Genomic DNA, 6,000 nt, shown 5'->3' with positions numbered 1-6,000 from the left:
GGTGTGCTCCAGTGTCTCAAAGTTTAAACAATTGAATGGGAAACCGTACATGTTCATAAATGCAATATACAGATAAATACCAGCATAATCTCCCAGGCTCACTCACTTAGCTGGTTCATCTCATCTCTCATGCCATGGGGGATTATATATTGCTGCCATTCTCTTGGGCAGGCAGGCATGCTATTGTTATTCAGCACGTACAGAGTGTGAACTGGTCATTCTAACTTCTCCCAGATGCTGATAACCATGTGTGCCCTAAATGAAAAATAGTATATTTACATTTATATTTGCAGCGAACAACCCATTGTAATCGAATGACCAAACTCACACGTCCATGTGTGCTCTAAATGAAAATAGTATGACTAACTCAAGAGAATGACAACAATTTGTACATATATATACCACTACAAGGGTAGTCATATTGGCACACTCTTATCTTAGAACATCAATTCTAGCTTGCTAGCCTACTTCCCAGCTAGATCATATGGATTGGACCACATCTTGTGCAGCTGCATATATATATGCATGGTTTACCACCTATCCATACACAAAGTGCTACTCTCTCCGTTTCTAAAGGTAAGAAGTTATAATTTTGTTATAAGTCAAACTTTTTTAAGTTTGACCAACTTTATTGAAAAATATATCAACATCTAAAACATCAAATAAATATACTATGAAAATATACACCATGGTGGATTTAATAAAACTAATTTAGAGTTGTATATGTTTGTTTGTGCAGTTGGATTGGACCAAGGCTATAGCAAGCCTAGCACAGGACTTAGGCCCAGGTCGTCCCAACATGTCTGAGTTATCATCTGAGTGCTCATGCCATCATGGACGTTGCTACCGGTACACTTAATTTGGTTGTGGCGAATACTATACTAGTGCTGATGGCCAAGGTTTTCTTACTCATGAGCTGGCCGATGTTAATAAGAAAAATGAAGTATGGTCGATTAAAGACCAATGCCAGAAAATTGGCAACAATTCATCCAAAGAAAGATTTAGAAAGAATGATCACAACAAAAACAATTGACAAAGCACATTTTAGCAATAGTGATCTAAACATTATGCAGTTACGACTATCTAGCATCGGATGATCTCCTGTCGAAGTTAGTCTCTCCATTTCGATCTGATCCTCTGCTTGCAAAGATACTCTGCTTTCGTTTAAGCCCAGCAGAGACACATAGCACCCTGCTGGCCTGGGTCCTGGGAAGCCCAGCAGTTCACCTCCCGAGATTTTATTTAGTCGGACGGCCCAAATGTCCAGCCCAGAAACCCACACTACGTACGTGATGTGCGCAGCTGCGCAGCATGCATGTCTACATGTTTTTACGAGAGAACTCTAATGCCAATAAGTAAGTAACATCCATGCACAGCCATGGAACAAGGAAGCGTGGTTTAGCCTAATTCACATTCGACTGGTTCCTCCTAATCTTCTATATCTAGTTAGAGACCCACTATTTGATTTCTCTCAACATGCAAGTAATCCACATTATCACATCATTAATATGTTCACACCTCTCTCAACATGCAAGCATGCCAGATCATCACATCATTACTATGTTCACACCTCTTATGTTCACACCTATTTAGTGAGAAACTCATATTTGTTGCACATGCATGCACGATATTTTTTTCATCATGCTATCCTCACTATGTGAAGAATCTATCATACAATTTCATTCTATGTTTGAGTTTTGGATATTCTTTCGTTGGTACTCAATTTCACTCATGTATATTAACTAAAAATTTCCGCAACATCGTGAGAGACATCATCTAGTTCAATAATGTGGTCGCTCCTCGACTTCAACGGCCCCATGCCGACATCCTGCTCACATCGTTTCATGTTTCCGCAAGTGGATAGGGCCGAGCCGCGGCTGCCTTCAAATCGACCTATTACCATCGGGGTGTCGTTAGCTTCTCCACCATGATGCTCAGGTTCTAAGAAATGTCGGCCCCGTCAAGATTTTTGGCAATGGTCGTCGGTCTGAGGAGGTAGACTTAAGATTAAATGTAGCTCAAGACGATGGGGAACGGCTGAGAATGAACCGGCAAATATGCCAAGTTTGGAGGCAAGATCTTGCATGATTTTTGTCATGAGCCACTTCTTCATCCCTTTTATCCACCTCTTTCCATGCTACTTTAGTTGGCTAAGTTTGGAGTCCTCCAATATCTCAAAGCTAAACTTTGGATAGGAAAATGTGAGTGACCTAATTAGTATCATAGATGTAACCATACCGTCTCATGTGGCATGGTATATATATAGACCTCGTGGGCAGGCATGCTATTTCCGTTCCAGCAGGTACAGGGTGTGAATTGCTCACTTTATTCGAGTGACCAACTAGTGAGCTAATGGAAGAACCACAAGTGTTAAGATTTGTATTTGTAGGCTGCCGTTCATTCTAATGGAATGATCGATCAACTCACACTTAATGCGTGCTCATTCTAGATGGAAATAATTAACATGCTCGCAGAAAATTACAAGATAGTCTGTACATATATATACCATGGCAGGAGATGGAGCTGCAAAGTGTGCTCGAAGAAATTATGCTACTGGATCGTGAAACTACTCACATGTACCAAGGTTATTAGGTTATTTGTTTTGAGACATTGGAGTCCACCAAATTGAGTCAAGTCCATGGTTACCTTGCTTGCCCAGTTTGTTTGTCTACCATTTTCTGCATAAGTTAGTTGCGATCACGTATCGTGCCACTGGATAACGGACACAACGTGGACTGCTTGGCATTACATTGGATATAGGTTTCAGAACGTGTATCGATTGATGCGGAGGTCGGTGGTTCTTCCCCTTTTCAAGAGAAAATAGTTAGGTTTCACTACTTGCAAATTAATTTGGCCCGCTTCTCTGGTGCGTGGATCAGCTGAAGCTGATACTGGCCGGGTGCTCAGGCGAGGCACATTGGAGTGGCGTGGTGCAGCTAGCATGCAAATTAATTTGGCAGTCTAATGGTGGTCCACAGGTTAATAAGAATATAATTTTATAGTAACAGTTAACATGTTTTCGCGTCATAATTATTTCAGGCCGAGTAGTATTGATGACGTGCGAACGTGTTTAATTTGTCCATGTCTGATCTTATGTAAGACCATTTTATGTAAGTTATACGAAAAAAGAATAAGGAGAGAAAAAAAATACATAAGCTACTCCCACGCGCCAGTTGGTGTTTCTGACAAGCGGGCCACCATTTTAGCATAGGCCCAATAGTTCAGTTGCACAATGATATTGTATAGCCATTCTTTTAAAGTCTGCTAAACAAAAGCCTGTTTTACATGCACATTGCGCATGCATGCAACAACAGCCAGCAGGCCAATCTTCATTCGCTCGTGCCATCCTGCTCGATATCATCCAGAAGGCCGATCTTCCATCTCCGCTGCTCGATCAGCCGCGCCAGCTGGCCCGCCGCGGCGATGGCACTGGTAGCAGCCGCCGCAGCAGCTGCATCCGCGGACGATGTAGCAGACGGCGAATGTGGCGAGGGACGCCAGGCACACTAGCGCGGCGATGATGTCGGGGGCGCTGCTGCAGTGACAGGCGCCCCCCTCGATCGCCGGCCTCCCTCGCGGATGATGATCGCTTGTTGTCCGCCGAGCTATCGCCTCCTTTTTATTTACTTGCTCTAATTTGTCACCTTTTTTTTAGGAAATTGGAGGCATCTATCTCGATGTCATCGAAGTGTGCTTTGTCTCGTATAAATTAAATTCCTTAACATGTGAAATATCAAATTAATTAAAAAGTGTTTTAGGAAATGGTTGGATTGTTTGATGGACGATGAGGAGAGGAGGCTCCGCTGGGGCGGCCCACCTTGTCGGATCGAGCTCATTCTGCGTCCCGAGAATCGATGAGCAGCACGACTCGTTCGAACACCATGGTTATGATGCCCCCTTCTTCTTTCTTCTCTCCACAGAAATCTCGCCACCTCGCCCCTCTCTCTCAAACACCCCACGGCCCATGGCAGCCGGAACGGGTGCCAGATCCTGAGCAGTGCGTCGGCGTCGAGGCGCGGCACGGCGGCAACGGACGTGTCCAGCTCGACCTCGCACATTCTCTCCGCCGAGGTCATCCTGTCCCTCTCCTCATTCTACACTCTGCCGCGGCGGGACGGGGCAAGAACTCCACGGCGGCGGGACGGGGACGAGGAGGCCGTTCCGGTGCGCCGAGGAACGGGGTGCCGCTTGGAACACAACCCAGACGCGGGACGAGGAGGCCGTGCTCCTCCGCGTGGTGGCCGGAACAGGAGCGTCTTCCCGAGTCCGTGGACTTCCGCTTGAGCTACTCCGTGGACGCCTCTGTAGACTTCCGCTGGATCTCCTCCGTGGATGCTCTGTTACTACTAATGCCGCCGTCCTCCATGACGGAAAGAGATGCAAGGTAGAAGACGGTCCTGCCAATGCTTCCATCGGATCTTGCCGGTGTGGGGAGAGAGAGGAGATGGCTGGGAGAGAGGAGAGGGGCATCTGGCTGGGACAGAGGAGAGGCGAGGTGGAAGTCCCACGCGTGTGGGCTCCAACGTGCAGTAGCTTTTAGGCTATACCGATTTTCTAGTTGGCCTTTATGTTGAAAGACCGGGTGTATAAAAGGAGGGGTTAGAATTGCGAGGCTGGTGGGACGGTTGAGATATCCGGTGCGGTCATGGCCCAGTGCAAGAAAACGTACATTTCTCATGTGTGCGCCTGTTATTCTGATTTCTTCAATTCCCTATTTTATATTGGTGATATGTTTGAATGGATGGATGCACTCCTTGAAACCTAAATTTGGATCCAGAATAGAGTGATCTGCTCACCTGGCAAGTTTTAAGTAGTTTGCTACATGTGGCTTCAGTTTCTGTAGCTGCAGCTATTTCTGTTATTCATCTAGTCATCTAACCACTGAGATTTATTTATTTTCGAGCAACTGAGAGGAGCACTTCCTTTTCACTAAGAATGTTAACAGATATTTACAAGCAGAGGGGCATGTATTTTTCAGAGGAAACGAGCAAAAATCCCACAAAACAGACACACAACAACACCACTCCTGATCGTGCGATGGACTCTGAGGAACCAAACCAAAACCACGGCGCGTTGTCTAAGATGCTCAAACGCCATGCATCTGCTCTGTATAGCCACGATGGAAATCAAGCCTTGACGGAGTGGGCAACCCCACGTCGCTTTTGACTGATGCGGGTGCTGCGGATTCTGCGGGCGCTCTGCGTATAGACCCGCTTTCGCCCTCAAAAGTTGGCGAGCACCGCCAAACCAGAACGAGCAGCATGAAGACGAGGAACAGGCAGCCATGCAGGCCAACGGTTTATCTTGGCACACCATCTGAGAGCATTATTGGTGGAAATGACATTAGGCCATTGGATGGATGGAATTTGGTGGTCTCCAATATCTCAAAACGGTACGAATTTGGTAATATGTCTTGAATCAAATAGCATAACCTAAGCATTGTTGCTTCCAGTAATGACATGATGTGGTATATATATACACATATGTGTCACACCAACAATATTGGCTAGAGTTTGGCGCGGATACTATTTTCATGTGTAAGTGCACCTTTTAGTGTGAACTGGTCACGTTATTACAATGCGTTGCTATTTTCCGTACTGAAGTAGTATGTTAAAATGCAGTTGCTTTACATATCAATCGTATGTGGGACCATCTGTGAAAAAATAAAACAAGATGTCAAGATTTCACTCTAGAAATAGGCATCCTCAGAGATTTATTTATATAAATCAGGTAATTTATGGCTATGTTTCGCAGTGGTTATAAAATTTTCGTGGACTGCATATATTGGTGTATTATACCATTGCTTCAGAACAATATGCATCTACCGGTTATCCAGAAACCCTCTCTATATACCTCTCTACTTTGTTTACTTTGTTGTTTACCATAACCCCCTTGCATACACCTATTCAAGCTGTGAAGCTAACTGTCGGTAACTCAGGCACTTCGCTAAAGATGGAAGGTACGCCGTGAAAGTGGCACAAACCAGGATATCCTATAGTT

General features: G+C 45.0%; 1 long non-coding RNA gene across 1 annotated transcript; it reads left to right on the top strand.

The window, feature by feature from the left end:
• The first annotated feature begins 439 nt into the window (after positions 1-439).
• Positions 440-1,091, top strand: LOC112271182. Its single transcript, XR_002964151.1, has 2 exons — positions 440-576; positions 740-1,091. It is a non-coding gene; the product is annotated as an uncharacterized LOC112271182 (long non-coding RNA).
• The last annotated feature ends 4,909 nt before the right edge of the window (positions 1,092-6,000 follow it).

This window comes from Brachypodium distachyon, chromosome 2 (genome assembly GCF_000005505.3).
Source record: "Brachypodium distachyon strain Bd21 chromosome 2, Brachypodium_distachyon_v3.0, whole genome shotgun sequence".
NCBI lineage: Eukaryota > Viridiplantae > Streptophyta > Magnoliopsida > Poales > Poaceae > Brachypodium > Brachypodium distachyon.
Note: the sequence above shows the minus strand (reverse complement) of the source record. Positions and strands in the feature narration are given on the sequence as shown.